This window comes from Ranitomeya variabilis, chromosome 5, assembly GCF_051348905.1.
Source record: "Ranitomeya variabilis isolate aRanVar5 chromosome 5, aRanVar5.hap1, whole genome shotgun sequence".
NCBI classification, from domain to species: Eukaryota; Metazoa; Chordata; class Amphibia; order Anura; family Dendrobatidae; genus Ranitomeya; species Ranitomeya variabilis.
In genome coordinates this window covers 328,593,913-328,616,638 of record NC_135236.1, presented here as the reverse complement: position 1 = coordinate 328,616,638, position 22,726 = coordinate 328,593,913, and positions in this window count along the sequence as shown.

Here is a 22,726-nt window from a genome sequence, read left to right as displayed (position 1 = left end):
TACAGCCTCACCAACACCGGAGCTCTTGCAACCCTCAGCCTATTGTCTCCTTCCCCACCATCCTGTAGAATGTAAGCCCGCAAGGGCAGGGTCCTCACCCCTCTGTATCAGTCTGTAATTGTTAGTTTGCTTACTGTAAGTGATATCTGTAATTTGTATGTAACCCCTTCTCATATACAGCATCATGGAATCAATGGTGATATATAAATAATAATAATAATACCAAACTTTACAATAGCCCAGATAATAACTTGCAGACAGTATTCTGAAGTTTGGTCGCATTATAGTGAGGCAGAAGTGTGGTTGTACAAAATAAAAGGTCACGGCTGTCAAGTTTCATGCAATATAGAACCACAGATGGGGCAGAGAATGCAGCTAACATTAAAGGCTTATATCCACAATCACTTTGTGCATACTTATTGTTATTATACAGACTAAGTCCAGCATAAATTTTCTATCTTGTACCTCTATATTTTTCATTTTAGTCTTCCCCGTGTGAATCCAAGTACACGCAGCAGGATGGTCAGTCCTATTTTTATCTGCTAAAACTGCATTTCCCAGCAGCACTTGCTCCTCCTCATTTCTCATAGCCCCACCTTTCTGAATTATCATTATGCTAATCTAAGTGTAGAATTTACCTGATGCTTCAATGCACTTTCAGCTCTACAGATTCCTGCCTAAACAAAATTGTATTCTACCATCTATATCAGCATAGCTGCAGTGTGGTTTTATATCATTGGCTGGTTCTAGAAAAGCTCAACACTCATGCACACCTCCATAGCAGGAGTACAGAGTTGTGTTTGCTGCGTGCTGCTGACAGAGCAGTGATTTGAAATGGCCAAAGCTGCTTTATTGGTGCATATAGCAAAAGATAATCCTCTGTCATATGCATCAATAGAACAGCAAGCAACATTTGTAGTTTCACATAACTGGTCTCTCAGCAGCAAACAACAAACACAACTCAATTAATCTCAGTTGCTATACACAGAGTTCCATACCGCAGTTTGCCTTTCCTCTCTATCACTTGTATACAGCTCATTCTGCGGTACATTACTCATTTATGTCCAATTTTTATTCAGCCATTTCTATAGTATATTTTTATTTTCTGTCCCCTGGGTACACAGCCCAATCCTGCAGTACACAGGCACACACCTGCTTCTTGTTTTGTGCTCTGCACTGTAATGAAGCAGGCTCTGCCCCTTTACATGACATCATTATATGAAACCAAAGATAGCAAATAGCACCTCTAGGCTGGTTTCACACAGTTTTTGGCAGCTCTCTAAATGCTGTTTTTCATGCATATTTTTAGTTAAATACTATTGCCAGCTGTGCTGTTTCTTAACACATTGACCAATGACGTGAAAACGAGCTGGGAAGCCTTGCTAACCTTGTTTGATATTACTGAGACACTAAAGGTACCTTCACACGAAGCGACGCTGCAGCGATAGCGACAACGATGCCAATCGCTGCAGCGTCGCTGTTTGATCGCTGGAGAGCTGTCACACAGACCGCTCTCCAGCGACCAACGATGCCGAGGTCTCCGGGTAACCAGGGTAAACATCGGGTTGCTAAGCGCAGGGCCGCGCTTAGTAACCCGATGTTTACCCTGGTTACCAGCGTAAAAGTAAAAAAAACAAACAGTACATGCTCACCTGCGCGTCCCCTGCCATCCGCTTCCTGACACTGACTGAGCTCCGGCCCTAACAGCACAGCGGTGACGTCACCGCTGTGCTTTCACTTTCACTTTAGGGCCGGCGCTCAGTAAGTGTCAGGAAGCAGACGCTGGGGGACGCGCAGGTGAGCATGTACTGTTTGTTTTTTTACTTTTACGCTGGTAACCAGGGTAAACATCGGGTTACTAAGCGCGGCCCTGCGCTTGGTAACCCGATGTTTACCCTGGTTACCAGTGTAAAACATCGCTGGTATCGTTGCTTTTGCTTTCAAACACAACGATACACAGCGATCGGACGACCAAATAAAGTTCTGGACTTTATTCAGCGACCAGCGACATCACAGCAGGATCCTGATCGCTGCTGCGTGTCAAACGAAACTATATCGCTAGCCAGGACGCTGCGCAGGGCCGCGCTTAGTAACCCGATGTTTACCCTGGTTACCAGCGTAAAAGTAAAAAAAAACAAACAGTACATACTCACCTGCGCGTCCCCCAGCGTCTGCTTCCTGACACTTACTGAGCGCCGGCCCGAAAGTGAAAGTGAAAGCACAGCGGTGACATCACCGCTCTGCTGTTAGGGCCGGAGCTCAGTCAGTGTCAGGAAGCAGACGCTGGGGGACGCGCAGGTGAGTATGTACTGTTTGTTTTTTTTACTTTTACGCTGGTAACCAGGGTAAACATCGGGTTACTAAGCGCGGCCCTGCGCTTAGCAACCCGATGTTTACCCTGGTTACCCGGGGACCTCGGCATCGTTGGTCGCTGGAGAGCGGTCTGTGTGACAGCTCTCCAGCGATCAAACAGCGACGCTGCAGCGATCGGCATCGTTGTCGCTATCGCTGCAGCGTCGCTTCGTGTGAAGGTACCTTTACTTCTCTGGGCCTTGTTGTGACTTCTCTCTGCTGCCAGCTCCATGCTGTGTGCCTCATGTCTGCTGTTTTCTCTGTGCATGCTCTGTCTGTGTGCATAGGGGGGCGGCGTCGGCAACTCCTATGTCTTATTGAGTCTGTGTGCACCTTGCTAAGGTGTCCCCGGCCAATTGCCATGGGGCTTCCTGTATTTAAGACTTACTCTCTCAGTCAGTTCTTAGCTGCTGAGGTGCCAGGCCCTGTCTCTGTTACTCTTGTGTCCGCCGCCCAGGGGGGCATTGTACCCTGGTCTGTGTCCTGTGTTTGCCATCCATTCTGACTTCGTTTATATCCCTGTCTTGGTTTGCTTTCTCTGCGGTGCGTACTCTGTGTCTTGCTTTGCTCTGCTCTGCACTCTGTATCTAGCTTTGCTCTGCTCTGCACTCTGTGTCTTGCTTTGCTCTGCTTTCGGCTCTGCTCTCTGCGACCTTGCTTTGTTCCTTGCTCTGCACTCTGTGGCTTTGCTCTGCTTTCAGCTCTGCACTCTGTGTCTTGCTTAGCTCTGTTTTCGGCTTTGCTCTCTGCGACCTTGCTTTGCCCCTGCTCTGCATTCTGTGACCTTGCTCTGCACTCTGTGGCTTTGCTCTCGGCTCTGCTCTCTGTAGCTTTGCTCTGCACTCTGACTTTGCTCTGCTCTCAGCTCTGCACTCTGTGGCTCTGCTCTCGGCTCTGCTCTCTGTAGCATTCCTCTGCACTCTGACTTTGCTCTGCTCTCAGCTCTGCACTCTGTGACTTTGCGTTGTGGCTCTGCTCATTGCGTTTCTACCTTGCTCCGCTTCTTGCAGTTGTTCCCTGCTCTGCCTCCTGCGTCTCTGCTCTTGGCTTCGCCTCCTGCTCTTGGCTCCGCCTCCTGCATTCCGCACTTGGCTCCACCTCCTGCACTTGGCTCTGCCTCCTGCATTTCCACACTTGGCTCTGCCTCTTGCTCTTGGCTCCGTCTCCTGTGTTTCCAAACTTGGCTCCACCTCATGCGTTTCCATACTTATCTCCGCCTCCTTCTATTGGCTCCGCCTCCTGTGTTTCTGTTCTTGGCTCTAGCTCCTGTGCTTCCACTTTGCATCCGCTCTTGTGGTCTTTCTCTACCTATTCATAAGTCCTCCTGTCTGAACAGGTTCTTACCTGTTTTACATACCAACCTGCAGACCGGTCCCTACCGGTTCTTCCAGTGTAGCAGCCTTGTCCGCCTGTCCTGCCAGAGAGCCACCTGCACCTGTCTGCCAGAAAGCCAGCCGTGCCGCCTGCCAGTGTCTCTGTAGTACCCGTACCTGCCTGCCAGAGAACCAGCCGTGCCCACCTGCCAGTGTCTCTGTTGTACCCATCTGCCTGCCTGTGTCCCAGCCATGCCCGCTTGCCTGTCTATGTTCCATTCCCCGGTGGGATCAGCAGCCACAGCCAGACACCACCCTGGAGTGGTACCTGGTAGCTTCCTGCTGCACAAGTCTGACCTCACCATCAGAGGCTCCAGCGAAGACCAAGGAATCTACTTAGTTATGCCCCTTCCAGGGTAGTCTGGTCTGTGGCCCAGTGGGGCCACAAGCCCGCGCCAACCAGTCTGGGCGCGAGCGTGACAATAGCATTTTGCTTTGTGACCTCCCATATAAGTGTAGCCTAGAATGAGAGTATTGCTTGTGCTGTCCAGCTGCACATATTGAAAGCTGGCAGCCAAGAGGGACTAAGCTTGTAGCACGTGGGTAAACAGTCTACATTTTCTTGTGCCCCTTTGAAAGACAGAGTTAAAGCTATTTGAGATAAGTGGAGCTTAATTTGTTTAGTTAACTTAGTGGTATGTCATTTGTGTCAGATCTGTAGGCAACTTTCCGCAGGGAAAAGATTAATTGTGACATTACCCTACAGCACCATTAAATATAATAGGAGGTATGGAATATATAGATATACATACAGGAAAAATATATTTGTGCCATATTAGCCAATACACAGAAAAATATTAAAATTTGAGTCCTTGGGTCATCTAGTTTCCAAAATGGGGTCACTTGTGGAAGGTTTCCACACTTTAGGCACATCAGGGGCTCTGCAAATGCGACATGACGCTTGCAGACCATTCCATCAAAGTCTACATTCAAAAACATCACTCCTTCAATTCCTAGCATTGACTTGCCACATATGGGGTACCGCCATACTCTAGAGTAATTGCACAACAACGATTGTGGAGCGCCCCCATGAAAGGGCAATGGGGTACTCGGCACCGGGTCCCTCGGTTGGGGGGATGTCATAGTGGCCCAACCCGGTCCGTGGCCCTTGGAGGGACGTCCAATAAGGAAAAGAGTTTTTATGGTTTTGAGAAAGGTCTTTAAAGGGGAAATGTTCGTGACGCCACCTGTGGTATTCGGTCAGGGTGACCGACGCTGCTTGGGGGTCCGCTGGGGTGATGTGATGGCAGCTAGATAATATACCTTCCCACAGGTGAAGTGTATCCCCAGGGCTTCCCAGAAGTGTCGATGGTGATGGTGATAGTGGATGTTATAAGGCGCAGTGAATAACGAGGACACCATGGTGCAGTCTCTTTACCTTTTACTGAAGACTTCAGCATCCACAGTCCAGGGTACGGACCAGGCAGGCAGAGTCCGGCCAGTCCGAAGGCAAATCCGGAGTCCCCTTATCCAGGTGGAAATCAGTAGCCTTCCTCTAGCGCCTGTGTGTTGTAGTACCTCCCTGCTGAGCTTCTCGGTAAGGTCCTCACAACTGTTGTAGATGTTCTAGATGTTATGTCTTCCTCTCTGTCCCCCAGATGGTGTGGATAGGACAAACCCATATGACTGGTAGCCTGAGGCTTTTTACAGGGACCCTAGAGACGCCTTGGCCCCCACAAGTTGCCACCGTGCCTCCTGGGTATATGGTCGGGCAGCCAACTTGGAATTAACTGTCCTGCCAGTCTCTGAAGCAAGGCTTGGAGATGATTGCTTCCTCAGTGTTCTGGTTACCGGCTTCTGCGCCTCAGAAGGAGGCAGCCTTTAACAGGGCAGAACTCCTTCTGGTTATATCTCCTTGTGCTAAGACTTCGTTTCTCACCCGCTACAATACAATTCTCTTCGTGTTCTTTCTTAGGAGGCTGCCGCACGTGGGGCAGGTGCAGCTCTGTGGCCTTCTATCTAGGCCTCTGACAGGATCCTACACCTGTCAGGGACCTCTCTGTCTGCAGTTCTGTGATGTTCCTCCTTCCCCCTTGTCTGCCTGACAGGAACTGCCTGGGTGAAGCCCAGTCAGCGTCTGACTAACTCTCTATCAAGCCCACCAGTTTTACCTAACTGTGAAGAGTGCCCTAGTAGATAGGAGCAAGGCTCCCCCTGGTGGTCTGGAGTGTGAAGCGTGGTGTATGGTTTGTGATACCTGGTAAGAAGATCTCCTTTATTGCCATCAGACGTAATATCACTCCCCCTGGTGGAAGAATGACATTACTGCAACAACCAGGACTCTGGGACGCTGCACCCCCCCCCCCCCCGTTAAATCCAGTACTCCCGGACTGGAAAAGAAAACAACAATACATTAGCAAAAAGACATGCAAAATTTTTGAAATGCTTTAAAACAAAGTAATATAACAATGCTTCCCTTTATGGGAGGTGAGAACACTTGATCGTTGCAAACAATAACATATTTACATGACTATTAAAGACAATACAGATACATAACTATAAAATACTATTACCCGTACAGGTATACTATCTATTATCTACTAAGTGCTAAAACAGTCCTTAAGTGCAAGTACCCTCTAAGGATGTACTATCAAACTTCAAAGTGCAAATTAACATTTTCTCTATTCGCTTCTTCACATGCAGGACTATCTATTTATCCCTACGGGCTCACTGCATTTTTCTTCAGCTTATTTAACCTCAATTTTATTTAAAGTACACCTAACATTTCCTACTTTTAGCTACATACTATTGACTATGTAAATATTATTACTATCTAACTGCTCAACACTTTCAAACATTATCACTTTGAAGGAAAGTGCAACAAACTAACATTCCCTTTAAGAGGAAACCCAAGTCTTTTTCTGAGGTAAGGCAAACGATCACATCATCAATTTTCAAGTCAGTTCAAAGGTTATGTGATGCGATATGAGTGACCCATTACGAACCCCCGAACGTTGGCTTGGGTGGGCTACAAGACGTGTAATCCTGACTGGAATTCTGCCACACCAACGTGTTTTTCTTCAGGTCTGTAAGGCAAAGCAGTTATTTTTTTACAGCTTAATTAACAGCAGTTTCTGTTAAGAGGCAGTCTCTGTAAAAACCTCCTATGTAAAACCAGTAGAGAGCACCTTTAAGAAGGTGCAAACTATATACAAGGACAGTTTGTGATCATGCAACAGTCCATGATTCTGCAGTTCTTTGGTAAAAGAAAAAAGAAAAACTTGTGCAAAAACATAGGATCCCTTTAAATAGGGGACCCCTTTAAGGAATAACCCTAGACGGGTTTAAACTTGAAAAGCAGCAAAGAAGAACAGCTAACTATTTACAGTCTTGTCGGTTCCTTCAACGTTTACTACAGTAGGTTACAAGGCATCAGTCGGTAGTGAACACTTCTTGGCCTGGGAAGGTTGGTATCCAAGCTCTCATCTGATGCTGTAGTAACGTCTTGGGTAGTGTTGAGCATTCCGATACCGCAAGTATCGGGTATCGGCCGATATTTGCGGTATCGGAATTCCGATACCGAGATCCAATACTTTTGTGATATCGGGAATCGGTATCGGGATCGATATTAATGTGTAAAATGAAGAATAAAAATAAAAAATATTGATATACTCACCTCTCCGACGCAGCCTGGACCTTACTGATGTAACTGGCAGCTTCCGTTCCTAAGAATGAGCGCTTGAAAGACCTTAGATGACGTCGCGGCTTGTGATTGGTCGCGTGAGTTTCCTCTCCTTCAGACCCTGGGAACCATACAGGATACCTTCCGATACTTGGTGTCCCATTGACTTGTATTGGTATCGGGTATCGGCGATATGCGATACTTTTCGGGTATCGGCCGATAATATCCGATACCGATACTTTCAAGTATCGGACGGTATCGCTCAACACTAGTCTTGGGCTTGTCTCTCAGTTGTGGTCAAGTCATTGGTGGTCTGGGTACGGATGTCAGTTTTAGTAGCAGATTCAGTAGTAGAAATGATACACACAGTGGTGGTAGTGTTGGGACCCGCTAGTTCAGAGACTAGGGGAGTAATGTTGTTAGTCTTAGTCATGGCAGCAGGTGGTGCTACAGCAGGTTCACATCGCTTAACGTTCTTAGCGTACCAACCCTGTGTGCTCCAGTAGCGAGTGTAGGTCACATGATCCCCTCTGCTCAAGTTTCGGTTATGATGACCATCGCGAAACTGGGCTTCCACGTTATAGCTGGTAATGAAGACTTCAGTTGGTAGCCCCGGCTCCTGTATAAAGCCCCAACCCATTTTCGGGTGAAAGGCTAATACCGTTCCTTGCTTTGCCGGGCTCTTATTGCAGCGTTTGGTCTTAGGCTTCTGCACTTTATGTTGGGCATTCTGTTCCGTTTCCTTTCGGTTTTTCCAGTGTGAAATTAGGCATTGTTTGTACTCTTCCCAGGTGAGCCTCGCAATATAGGAACCGTTTTGTTTGGACCTGTCCGGTTTGGTCTTTGGTGCATCCCATTTGAAGATCACCCCCTCGGGGCTCACGTCTAGTGGCACGCCCATAGATGTCGGTAACGGGGGCAGTACCTCTTCCATCGTGTCGGGGGCCATTAGGACTAGAATGGCAGCTGGTGGTTGGTCACAGTTGGGGCGGGGAGTGGCCACTTGAGCAGGATCGGTCGGTGGGGCCGGGGCGTTATCGGTACCTGCGCCTGATGTGGTTCCACCTATGTCGATCCGTTCCGCTGATGAGGACGCTGGAGTCTGTTGCTGCTCGGACCGCGGTTCTTCCAGTGCGATCTTCCTGCACAGCTCCGACTTCCATTTCTTCACTGCTGTCGGCTCTGCGTCCGGGAGTTGAGGGCTTGGCTCCTCCACCTGCGAATCCAAGAAGTCCGACTCCTCCAACAGCGGCAAGTTCAGGTTCGTCTCCGGTCAGTTGAGATGGTCCTGGGTCACTCCGTCGTCGTTCAGGTACCCGCTGGTCGCCATATCCGCTCCAGGGTCTGCGGCCGCACATGCACGCTGCTCCTCCATTTCCTGAGGGTGGAGTTCCTTCTTGGCTTCTGGGCAGGTCGTCATCTCGCAGAAGTAGTCGGAGGGGGCGGTCATCACTTCTGGCGCCGCTTCGGTAGTCTCCTCCCATGTTGGCATGCCCTTCTTCTTCGTCTGCGCTCCTCGTGACGCTGTAATGGCGGCGGTTTCGGCGGGAATTTTGGCGGTCTTTTGCAATACACAGTATTTAAGCAAATCACAGTTCAAATATAGTTCTGGCACAGTTCTTAGGCGCACATGACCTGATTTTCAGGTTTAAGTAGATCCTGTTCGTGACGCCAAAAGAATGGAGCGCCCCCATGCAAGGGCAATGGGGTACTCGGCACCGGGTCCCTCGGTTCGGGGGATGTCACAGTGGCCCAACCCAGTACGTTGCCCTTGGAGGGACGTCCGATAAGGAAAAGAGTTTTTATGGTTTTGGGAAAGGTCTTTAACCCCTTCCCGACATGTGACGGAATAGTACGTCACATGTCGGGACCCCCGCTTTGATGTGCGCTCCGGCGGTGAGCGCACATCAAAGTCGCGACATGTCAGCTGTTTTTTACAGCTGACATGTGCGCGCAATAGCGGCGGGTGAAATCGCGATCACCCGCCGCTATTAACTAGTTAAATGCCGCTGTCAAACGCAGACAGCGGCATTTAACTACCGCATCCGGCCGTGCGGCCGGATATGAGCGCATCGCCGACCCCCGTCACATGATCGGAGGTCGGCGATGCTTGTATATTGTAGCCATAGAGGTCCTTGAGACCTCTATGGTTACTGATCGCCGGTGGCTGTGAGCGCCACCCTGTGGTCGGCGCTCACAGCACACCTGCATTTTAGCTACATAACAGCGATCTGATGATCGCTGTTATGTAGCAGAGCCGATCGGGCTGTGCCTGCTTCTAGCCTCCCATGGAGGCTATAGAAGCATGGTAAAAGTTAAAAAAAAAAGTAAAAAAAAATGTGAAAAAAATAAAAAAAATATAAAAGTTTAAATCACCCCCCTTTCGCCCCAATCAAAATAAATCAATAAAAAAAACCCCCAACCTACACATATTTGGTATCGCCGCGTTCAGAATCGCCCGATCTATCAATAAAAAAAAGCATTAACCTGATCGCTAAACGGCGTAATGAGAAAAAAAATCGAAACGCCAGATTTACGTTTTTTTGGTCGCCACAACATTGCATTAAAATGCAATAACGGGCGATCAAAAGAACGTATCTGCACCAAAATGCTATCATTAAAAATGCCAGCTCGGCACGCAAAAAACAAGCCCTCACCCGACCCCAGATCACGAAAAATGGAGACGCTACGGGTATCGGAAAATGGCGCAATTTTATTTTTATTTTTTTTTGCAAAGTTTGGAATTTTTTTTCACCACTTAGGTGAAAAATAACCTAGTCATGTTAGGTGTCTATGAACTCGTACTGACCTGGAGAATCATAATGGCAGGTCAGTTTTAGCATTTAGTGAACCTAGCAAAATAGGCAAGCAAAAAACAAGTGTGGGATTGCACTTTTTTTGCAATTTCACTGCACTTGGAATTTTTTTCCCGTTTTCTAGTACACGACATGGTAAAACCAATGATGTCATTCAAAAGTACAACTCGTCCCGCAAAAAACAAGCCCTCACATGGCCAAATTGACAGAAAAATAAAAAAGTTATGGCTCTGGGAAGGAGGGGAGCGAAAAACGAAAATGGAGAAACGGAAAAAGCTCCGGGGGTGAAGGGGTTAACCCCTTCACCCCCAAGGGTGGTTTGTACGTTAATGACCGGGCCAATTTTTGTAATTCTGACTACTGTCTCTTTATGAGGTTATAACTCTGGAACGCTTCAACGGATCTTGGCGATTCTGACATTGTTTTCTCATGACATATTGTACTTCATGACAGTGGTAAAATTTCTTCGATATAACTTGCGTTTATTTGTGAAAAAAATGAATATTTGGCGAAAATTTTGAAAATTTCGCAATTTTCCAACTTTGAATTTTTATGCCCTTAAATCACAGACATATGTCATGCAAAATACTTAATAAGTAACATTTCCCACATGTCTACTTTACATCAGCACAATTTTGGAACCAAAATTTTTTTTTCTGACGGAGTTATAAGGGTTAAAAGTTGACCAGCAATTTCTCATTTTTACAACACCATTTTTTTTTAGGGACCACATCTCATTTGAAGTCATTTTGAGGGGTCTATATGATAGAAAATACCCAAGTGTGACACCATTCTAAAAACTGAACCCCTCAAGGTACTCAAAACCACTTTCAAGAAGTTTATTAACCCTTCAGGTGTTTCACAGGAATTTTTGGAATGTTTAAATAAAAATTAACATTTAACTTTTTTTCACACAAAATTTATTTCAGCTCCAATTTGTTTTATTTTACCAAGGGTAACAGGAGAAAATAGACCCCAAAATTTGTTGTACAATTTGTCCTGAGTACGCTGATACCCCATATGTGGGGGTAAACCACTGTTTGGGCGCATGGCGGAGCTCGGAAGGAAAGGAGCGCCATTTGACTTTTCAATGCAAAATTGACTGGAATTGAGATGGGATGCAATGTTGCATTTGGAGAGCCCCTGATGTGCCTAAACATTGAAACCCCCCACAAGTGACACCATTTTGGAAAGTAGACCCCCTAAGGATCTTATCTAGATGTGTGGTGAGCACTTTGACCTAACAAGTGCTTCACAGACGTTTATAATGCAGAGCCGTAAAAATAAAAAATCATATTTTTTCACAAAAATGATCTTTTCGCCCCCAATTTTTTATTTCCCCAAGGGTAAGAGAAGAAATTAGACCACAAAAGTTGTTGTGCAATTTGTCCTGAGTACGACGATACCCCATATGTGGGAGTAAACCACTGTTTGGGCGCACAGCAGAGCTCGGAAGGGAAGGAGCGCTATTTTACTTTTCAATGCAAAATTGACTGGAATTAAGATGGGATGCCATGTTGCGTTTGGAGAGCCCCTGATGTGCCTAAACATTAAAAACCCCCACAAGTGACACCATTTTGGAAAGTAGACCCCCTAAGGAACTTATCTAGATGTGTTTTGAGAGCTTTGAACCCCCAAGTTCACTACAGTTTATAACGCAGAGCCGTGAAAATAAAAATTCTTTTTTTTTTTTTTTCACAAAAATGATTTTTTAGTCCCCAGTTTTGTATTTTCACAAGGGTATCAGGATATATTGGACCGCAAAAGTTGTTTTCCAATTTGTCCTGAGTACGCTGATACCCCATATGTGGGGGGGAACCACTGTTTGGGCGCATGACAGAGCTCGGAAGGGAAGGAACGCCATTTGGAATGCAGACTTAAATGGATTGGTCTGCAGGCGTCACGTTGCATTTGCAGAGCCCCTGATGTACCCAAACAGTACAAACCCCCCACAAGTGACCCCATATTGGAAACTAGACCCCCCAAGGAACTTATCTAGATGTGTTGTGAGAACTTTGAACCCCCAAGTGTTTCACTACAGTTTATAACGCAGAGCCGTGAAAATAAAAATTCTTTTTTTTTTTCACAAAAATGATTTTTTAACCCCCAGTTTTGTATTTTCACAAGGGTATCAGGATAAATTGGACCCCAAAAGTTGTTGTCCAATTTGTTCTGAGTACGCTGATACCCCATATGTGGGGGGGAACCACTGTTTGGGCGCATGACAGAGCTCGGAAGGGAAGGAGCGCCATTTGGAATGCAGACTTAAATGGATTGGTCTGCAGGTGTCACGTTGCATTTGCAGAGCCCCTGATGTACCCAAACAGTACAAACCCCCCACAAGTGACCCCATACCGGAAACTAGACCCCCCAAGGAACTTATCTAGATGTGTTGTGAGAACTTTGAACCCCCAAGTGTCTCACTACAGTTTACAACGCAGAGCCGTGAAAATAAAAAAATCTTTTTTTTCCCACAAAACTTATTATTTGGCCCCCAGTTTTGTATTTTCCCAAGTGTAGCAGGAGAAATTGGACCCCAACAGATGATGTCCAATTTGTCCTGAGTACGCTGATACCCCATATGTTGGGGTAAACTCCTGTTTGGGCACACGGGAGAGCTCTGAAGGGAAGGAGCACTGTTTTCCTTTTTCAACGCAGAATTGGCTGGAATTCAGATCGGATGCCATGTCCTGTTTGGAGAGCCCCTGATGTGCCTAAACAGTGGAAACCCCCCAATTATAACTGAAACCCTAATCCAAACACACCCCTTACCCTAATCCCAACAGTAACCCTAACCACTCCTTTAACCCAGACACACCCAACCCTATTCCCAACCGTAAATGTAATCCAAACCCTAACCCTATCTTTAGCCCCAACCCTAACTGTAGCCCCAACCCTAGCCCCAACCCTAGCCATAACCCTAGCCCTAACCCTAGCAATAACCCTAGCCCTATCACTAGCCCTATCACTAGCCCTAAAACTAGCCGTAACACTAGCCCTAACCCTAGCCCTAACCGTAGCCCCAACCCTAGCCCTAACCCTATCCCTAACCCTAGCCCCAACCCTAGCCCTAACCCTAACCCTAACCCTAGCCCTAACCCTAGCCCCAACCCTAGCCCTAACCCTAGCCCTAACCCTAGCCCTAACCCTAACCCTAGCCCTAACTCTAGTCCTAACTCTAGCCCTAACACTAACCCTAATGGGAAAATGGAAATAAATACATTTTTAATTTTTTTATTTTTCCCTAACTAAGGGGGTGATGAAGGGGGGTTTGATTTACTTTTATAGCGGGTTATTTAGCGGATTTTTATGATTGGCAGCCGTCACACACTGAAAGACGCTTTTCATTGCAAAAATTATTTTTTGCGTTACCACATTTTGAGAGCTGTAATTTTTCCATATTTGAGTCCACAGAGTCATGTGAGATCTTGTTTTTTGCGGGACGAGTTGACGTTTTTATTGGTAACATTTTCGGACACGTGACGTTTTTTTGATCGCTTTTTATTCCGATTTTTGTGAGGCAGAGTGATCAAAAACCAGCTATTCATGAAATTCTTTTGGGGGAGGCGTTTATACCGTTCCGCATTTGGTAAAATTGATGAAGCAGTTTTATTCGTCGGGTCAGTACGATTACAGCGATATGTCATTTATATCATTTTTTTATGTTTTGGCGCTTTTATACGATAAAAACTATTTTATAGAAAAAATAATTATTTTGGTATCGCTTTATTCTCAGGACTATAACTTTTTTATTTTTTTGCTGATGATACTGTATGGCAGCTCGTTTTTTGCGGGACAAGATGACGTTTTCAGCGGTACCATGGTTATTTATATCAGTCTTTTTGATCGCGTGTTATTCCACTTTTTGTTCGGCGGTATGATAATAAAGCGTTGTTTTTTGCCTCGTTTTTTTTTTTTTTTCTTACGGTGTTTACTGAAGGGGTTAACTAGTAGGGCAGTTTTATAGGTTGGGTCGTTACGGACGCGGCGATACTAAATATGTGTACTTTTATTGTTTTTTTTATTTTATTTAGCTAAAGAAATGTATTTATGGGAATAATATTTTTTTTTTCTTTATTTAGGATATTTTTTTTTTTTTTTTTTTACACACGTGGGGAATTTTTTTTTTACTTTTTTACTTTGTCCCGGGGGGGACATTACAGATCATTGATCTGACAGTGTGCACAGCACTCTGTCAGATCGACGATCTGCTGTGCAGGGCTGCAGGCTTACCAGCGCCTGCTCTGAGCAGGCACTCGGTAAGCCGCCTCCCTCCCTGCAGGACCCGGATGCCGCGGCCATCTTGGATCCGGGACCTGCGGCGAGGAGAGAGGTAGGAGACCCTCGGAGCAACCCCCCGTGAGCGCCGCTGATCGGTGATGACGTACTATCCCGTCGGTGGTCATACGGGCCCACCCCACCTCAACGGGATAGTACGTCAGATGTCAGAAAGGGGTTAAAGGGGAAATGTTTGTGACGCCACCTGTGGTATTTGGTCAGGGTGACTGTTGTGAACTCTGTTTTCGGGCTCCCTCTTGTGGTCACTGGTGGTATGGTGTGACTTTTGCTTTGGGCTCCCCCTGGTGGCTTTGTTTGTTATCCTGCTGGTCTCTGGCTATCAGCTGGTTCGTTATCCTCTGGGAGGTTTCTATATAGCTCTGTTTTACTTCCACTTGTTGCTGGCTGTCGATGTAATCAGTGCTACTCAGATTCCTTCTGACTACCTTGCTCCCAGTCCATCCAGGACAAGCTAAGTTTTGTATGCTCATTTTTTGATCAGCAGTGTTTATCATGTTTTCTTGTCCAGCTTGCTAAAATGTGATTCCCTCGCTTGCTGGATGCTTTAGTGGACTGAGTTTCTCCCCACACACCATTAGTTGGTGCGTGGGTTCTTGAAATCTCAGGATGGATATTTTGTAAGGGTTTTTTATTGATCGCATAGACCCCTGCTCTATTTTCTGCTTTCTAGTACTAGTGGGCCTCTTTTGCTGAATCTGATTTCATCCCTACGTATGTGCCTTCTTCTTACTTCACCGTTAATATTTGTTGGGGGCTTCTATATCTTTTGGGATTATTTCTCTGGAGGCAAGCGAGGTCTTTCTTTCTCTTTAGGGGTAGCTAGTTCCTCAGGCTGGCTCGAGACGTCTAGGAATTTTTTAGGCACGTTCACCGGCTACCTCTAGTTGTTTTGGATAGGTTCAGATTTGCGATCAGTCCAGTTACCATCTCCCTAGAGCTTGTCCTTAGTTTATTCACTTGCTGGTCTATTCGTGATCCTCAGCCACTAAGGATCTGAACAGTACAGCCGGCCAGTAAAGTGTTAATTGCATGGCAGAAGCAGGAGAAAAGAAGCCTTGAGAATTTTTTTTTTTTTTGTTGCCGTGTGTCTAGCTGCTGTGGCTAGCCTCTCTCCTCCTCTTAATCTTGGTGTGGCTCTGAGTTCAGCTGCTGACATGGATGTCCAGAGCTTGGCTTCCAGTCTGGATCATCTTGCTGCTAGGGTTCAAAGTATTCAGGATTTTGTTGTTCACAGTCGTATGTCAGAGCCTAGAATACCTATTCCGGAGTTGTTTTCTGGAGATAGATCTAGGTTCCTGAATTTTAGGAACAATTGTAAGTTGTTTCTTTCTTTGAAACCTCGTTCCTCTGGTGATGCTGTTCAGCAAGTTAAGATTATCATTTCCTTTTTGCGTGGTGACCCCCAAGATTGGGCCTTCGCATTGGCGCCAGGGGATCCTGCATTGCTTAGTGTAGATGCATTTTTTTCTAGCCCTTGGATTGCTCTATGAGGAACCTAATCTTGAGAACCAGGCTGAAAAAACGTTATTGGCCCTCTCGCAGGGGCAAGATGAAGCAGAGGTGTACTGCCAGAAATTTCGGAAATGGTCGGTGCTTACTCAGTGGAATGAGTGTGCCCTGGCTGCAAATTTCAGAGAAGGTCTTTCTGAAGCCATTAAGAATGTCATGGTGGGGTTCCCTACGCCTGCAGGTCTGAATGAGTCAATGACTCTGGCCATTCAGATTGATCGGCGTTTGCGGGAGCGCAAACCTGTGCACCATTTGGCGGTGTCTTCTGAACAGACACCTGAATCTATGCAATGTGACAGAATTCTAACCAGAAGTGAACGGCAAAATTATAGACGGCAAAATGGGTTGTGCTTTTACTGTGGTGACTCAGCTCATGTTATCTCAGCATGCTCTAAGCGCAAAAAAAAGGTTGATAAATCTGTCACCATTGGTACTTTACAGCCTAAGTTCATTTTGTCTGTTACCCTGATTTGTTCCCTGTCATCTTACCCGGTTAATGCTTTTGTAGATTCAGGTGCCGCCCTGAGTCTGATGGATTGGTCATTTGCCAGGCGCTGTGGTTTTGATTTGGAGCCTTTAAAATTCCCTATTCCACTAAGGGGAATTGATTCTACACCATTGGCTACGAATAGACCTCAGTACTGGACACAAGTGACCATGTGCATGACTCCTGTACATCAGGAGGTGATTTGCTTTCTTGTACTGCATAATTTGCATGATGTCGTCGTGTTGGGTCTACCATGGTTGCAGACTCATAATCCAGTCCTGGATTGGAAAGCTATGTCGGTGTCAAGTTGGGGTTGTCAGGGAATTCATGGTGACGCTCCTGTGGTATCAATTGCTTCGTCCACTCCTTCTGAAGTCCCTACGTTTTTGTCAGACTACCAGGATGTATTTGAGGAGCCCAAACTCAATTCTCTACCTCCTCATAGGGACTGTGATTGTGCTATAAATTTGATTCCTGGTAGTAAGTTTCCTAAGGGACGACTTTTCAATTTATCTGTGCCGGAGCATGCTGCCATGCGGAGTTATATAAAGGAGTCTTTAGAGAAGGGACATATTCGCCCGTCCTCATCCCCTCTTGGTGCAGGATTCTTTTTTGTGGCTAAAAAGGATGGTTCCCTGAGACCCTGTATTGATTATCGCCTTTTGAATAAAATCACGGTCAAATTTCAGTATCCTTTGCCATTGTTAACTGATTTGTTTGCTCGCATTAGGGGGTCTAGTTGGTTCACCAAGATATATCTTCGTGGTGCGTATAACCTTGTGCATATAAAACAGGGTGATGAATGGAAAACTGCATTTAATACGCCTGAAGGCCATTTTGAGTACTTGGTGATGCCTTTTGGACTTTCTAATGCTCCTTCAGTCTTTCAGTCCTTTATGCATGACATCTTCCGTGAATATCTGGATAAGTTTATGATTGTGTATCTGGATGATATTCTGGTTTTTTCGGATGATTGGGAGTCTCATGTTAAGCAGGTCAGGATGGTCTTTCAGGTCCTATGTGACAATGCTTTATTTGTGAAGGGCTCAAAATGTCTTTTTGGAGTCCAGAAGATTTCTTTTTTGGGTTTCATTTTTTCTCCTTCTACTATTGAGATGGACCCAGTCAAGGTTCAGGCTATTCATGACTGGACGCAGCCTACATCTGTTAAGAGTCTTCAGAAGTTCTTGGGTTTTGCTAATTTTTACCGTCGCTTCATAGCTAATTTTTCTGGCGTTGTTAAGCCTTTGACGGAGTTGACCAAGAAGGGTTCTGATGTGACTAATTGGTCTTCTGCGGCTGTGGAGGCCTTTCGGGAGCTGAAGCGTCGGTTTTCTTCGGCTCCGGTCTTATGTCAGCCAGATGTCTCACTTCCCTTCCAGGTGGAGGTTGATGCTTCCGAGATTGGAGCGGGGGCTGTTTTGTCGCAGAGAAGCCCCGATGGCTCTGTGATGAAGCCATGTGCTTTCTTTTCAAGAAAGTTTTCGCCTGCCGAGCGGAATTATGATGTCGGTAATCGGGAGCTGTTGGCTATGAAGTGGGCATTTGAGGAGTGGCGACATTGGCTCGAGGGAGCTAAACATCGTGTAGTGGTCTTGACTGACCACAAGAATTTGTTTTATCTCGAGTCGGCCAAGCGGCTGAATCCCAGACAGGCTCGTTGGTCGTTGTTTTTCTCTCGTTTTGATTTCATGGTCTCGTACCTGCCGGGTTCGAAGAATGTGAAGGCTGATGTTCTTTCTAGGAGTTTTGTGCCTGACTCTCCTGGAGATTCAGAGCCGGCTGGTATCCTTAGAGAAGGGGTGATTTTGTCTGCCATCTCCCCAGATTTGCGACGTGTGCTGCAAGAGTTTCAGGCGGATAGACCTGACCGCTGTCCACCGGAGAGACTGTTTGTCCCGGATAGATGGACCAACAGAGTCATCTCCGAGGTTCATTCTTCAGTGTTGGCGGGCCATCCTGGAATATTTGGTACCAGAGACTTGGTGGCCAGGTCTTTTTGGTGGCCTTCCTTGTCGCGGGATGTGCGTTCCTTTGTGCAGTCTTGTGGAATTTGTGCTCGGGCTAAGCCTTGCTGTTCTCGTGCCAGTGGTTTGCTGTTACCTTTGCCTGTCCCGAAGAGGCCTTGGACGCACATTTCCATGGATTTTATTTCAGATCTCCCTGTCTCTCAGAGAATGTCTGTCATCTGGGTGGTGTGTGATCGTTTTTCTAAGATGGTCCATTTGGTGCCCTTGCCTAAGTTGCCTTCCTCCTCCGAGTTGGTTCCACTGTTTTTTCAAAATGTGGTTCGTTTGCACGGGATTCCTGAGAACATTGTTTCTGACAGAGGATCCCAGTTTGTGTCTAGATTTTGGCGGACCTTTTGTGCTAAGTTGGGCATTGAATTGTCTTTTTCGTCGGCCTTCCATCCTCAGACGAATGGCCAAACCGAGCGAACTAATCAGACCTTGGAGACTTATTTAAGATGTTTTGTTTCTGCTGACCAGGACGACTGGGTTACTTTTTTACCATTGGCCGAGTTTGCCCTTAATAATCGGGCTAGTTCTGCTACTTTGGTTTCTCCTTTTTTTTGTAATTCGGGGTTTCATCCTCGTTTTTCCTCGGGTCAGGTGGAGCCTTCTGACTGTCCTGGAAGATTCTGGAAGTTCTTGGCCCTGTGTCATTCCGTCTGGACCTCCCGGCATCATTTGCTATTCATAATGTGTTCCATCGCTCGTTGTTGCGGAGGTATGTGGTACCTGTGGTTCCTCCGGTTAAGCCTCCTGCCCCGGTGCTGGTTGAGGGAGAATTGGAATACGTGGTGGAGAAGATCTTGGATTCTCGTGTTTCTAGACAGAGGCTCCAGTATTTGGTCAAGTGGAAGGGCTATGGTCAGGAGGATAATTCTTGGGTTGTCGCCTCTGATGTTCATGCGGCCGATTTGGTTCGTGCCTTCCATGTGACTCATCCTGATCGCCCTGGGGGTTTTCATGAGGGTTCGGTGACCCCTCCTTAAGGGGGGGGTACTGTTGTGAACTCTGTTTTCGGGCTCCCTCTTGTGGTCACTGGTGGTATGGTGTGACTTTTGCTTTGGGCTCCCCCTGGTGGCTTTGTTTGTTATCCTGCTGGTCTCTGGCTATCAGCTGGTTCGTTATCCTCTGGGAGGTTCCTATATAGCTCTGTTTTACTTCCTCTTGTGGCCAGCTGTCGATGTAATCAGTGCTACTCAGATTCCTTCTGACTACCTTGCTCCCAGTCCATCCAGGACAAGCTAAGTTTTGTTTGCTCATTTTTTGATCAGCAGTGTTTATTATGTTTTCTTGTCCAGCTTGCTAAAATGTGATTCCCTCGCTTGCTGGATGCTCTAGTGGACTGAGTTTCTCCCCACACACCATTAGTTGGTGCGTGGGTTCTTGAAATCTCAGGATGGATATTTTGTAAGGGTTTTTTATTGATCGCATAGACCCCTGCTCTATTTTCTGCTTTCTAGTACTAGTGGGCCTCTTTTGCTGAATCTGATTTCATCCCTACGTATGTGCCTTCTTCTTACTTCACCGTTAATATTTGTTGGGGGCTTCTATATCTTTTGGGATTATTTCTCTGGAGGCAAGCGAGGTCTTTCTTTCTCTTTAGGGGTAGCTAGTTCCTCAGGCTGGCTCGAGACGTCTAGGAATTTTTTAGGCACGTTCACCGGCTACCTCTAGTTGTTTTGGATAGGTTCAGATTTGCGATCAGTCCAGTTACCATCTACCTAGAGCTTGTCCTTAGTTTATTCACTTGCTGGTCTATTCGTGATCCTCAGCCACTAAGGATCATAACAGGTGACCGAAGCTGCTTGGGGGTCCGCTGGGGTGATGTGATGGCAGCTAGATAGTATACCTTCCCACAGGTGAAGTGTATCCCCAGAAGTGTCGATGGTGATGGTGGATGTTATAAGGCGCAGTGAATAACGAGGACACCAGGGTGCAGTCTCTTTATCTTTTACTGAAGACTTCAGTATCCACAGTCCAGGGTACAGACCACAGGGCAGGCAGAGTCCGGCCGGTCCGAAGGCAAATCCAGAGTCCCCTTGTCCAGGTGGAAATCAGGAACCTTCCTCTAGCGCCTGTGTGTTGTAGTACCTCCCTGCTGAGCTTCTCGGTAAGGTCCTCACAACTGTTGTAGATGTTCTAGATGTTATGTCTTCCTCTCTGTCCCCCAGATGGTGTGGATAGGACAAACCCGTATGACTGGTGGCCTGAGGCTTTTTACAGGGACCCTAGAGACGCCCTGGCCCCCACAAGTTGCCACCGTGCCTCCTGGGTATATGGTCGAGCAGCCAACTTGGAATTTACTGTCCTGACAGTCTCTGAAGCAAGGCTTGGAGACGATTGCTTCCTCGGTGTTCTGGCTACTGGCTTCTGCGCCTCAGAAGGAGGCAGCCTTTTACAGGGCAGAACTCCTTCTGGTTATATCTCCTTGTGCTAAGACTTCGTTTCTCACCCGCTACAATACAATTGTCTTCGTGTCCTTCCTTAGGATGCTGATGCACGTGGGGAAGGTGCAGCTCCGTGGCCTTCTATCTAGGCCTCTGACAGGATCCCACCCCTGTCAGGGACCTCTCTGTCTGCAGCTCTGTGATGATCCTCCTTCCCGCTTGTCTGCCTGACAGGAACTGCCTGGGTGAAGCCCAGTCAGCGTCTGACTAACTCTCTATCCAGCCCACCAGTTTTACCTAACTGTGAGGAGTGCCCTAGTAGATAGGAGCAAGGCTCCCCCTAGTGGTCTGGTGTGTGAAGTGTGGTGTATGGTTTGGATACCTGGTAAGAAGATCTCCTTTATTGCCATCAGACGTAATATCACTCCCCCTGGTGGAAGAATGACATTACTGCAATGACCAGGACTCTGGGGCGCTGCAATTGTGGTCCAATTTCTCCTGTTACTCTTGTGAAAATAAAAAAATTGGGGTAAAATATAATTTTTGTGGAAAAAATGTGATTTTATATTTCCACAGCTCTAAGTTATAAACTTCTGTCAAGTACTTGTGGGTTCAAATTGCTCATCACACATATAGATAAGTTCCTTGCGTGGTCTAGTTTCCAAAATGGGGTAAATTGTGGGGGATTCCCAGTGTTTAGGCACATCAGTGGTTCTCCAAACCCAACATGAAGTCCGCTCTCAATTCCAGGGAATTTTGCGTTCAAACAGACAAATGGTGCTTGTTCCCATTCGACCCCTGTTGTGCGACTAAACAATGGTTTTCCTCCACGGATGGGGTATCAGCTTACTCAGTATAAATTTCACAACTTTTAAGGTCCAAATTATCTTGCTGCCCTTGTAAAAATAAAAAATGGGGATAAAAGTTCATTTTTGTGGAAAAAAATGTGACTTTTATTTTCTTGGCTCTGCGGTATAAACTTTTGTGAAGCACCTGGGAGTTCAAATTGCTTGCCATACATCTAGATAAGTTCCCTGAGGGGTCTAATTTCCAAAATGGTGTCACTTGTGGGGGGTTTCCACTGTCTAGGTACATCAGGGGCTCTTCAAATGAGACATGGCGTCCACTAATGATTCCAACAAATTTTGCATTCAAAAAGTAAAATGGCGCTGCTTCCCTTCCTAGTCTTGCCGCGTTCCCAAACAGTGTTTTTTTTCCCCGCATGTGGGTTATTAGCATGTTTAGGAGAAATTGCCCTAAAATTTTGAGGTCCATTTTTTCCTGTTACCCTTGTGAAAACAATAAAAAACTGGGTCTAAAGTAAAATTTTAGTGAAAAAAGTTAAAGGGACTCTGTCACCTGAATTTGGAGGGAACAATTTTCTCATTCTCTGTCCTCCATAGTACACGCCTGCGTAAGGCAAGATTGCCTTACGCAGGCGTGTACTACGGAGGACAGAGAATGAACTTCAATCCAATATTGCAGCCAGCATGCAGCCAGCGGGTAAGGAAAGGGTGAATCAAACACATGAAAACCCCGCCCCTATGGCTGAAAATTGTTCCCTCCAAATTCAGGTGATAGAGTCCCTTTAAATATTCATCTATTCCTTCTACATTGATTCAGTTCCTGTAAAGCACCTGAAAAGTTAATAATAAACTTCTTGAATGTGGTTCTAAGCATCTTGAGAGGTGCAGTTTTTAGAATGGTGTCAATTTGGGGTATTTTCTGTCATATAAACCCCTCAAACTCACTTCAAATGTGATGTGGTCCCTAAAAATATTGGTTTTGTAAGTTTTGTTTGAAAAATGAGAAATCGCTGGTCAAACTTTAACCCTTATAACCAGAAAATGTGTTTAAAAGATGTTGCTG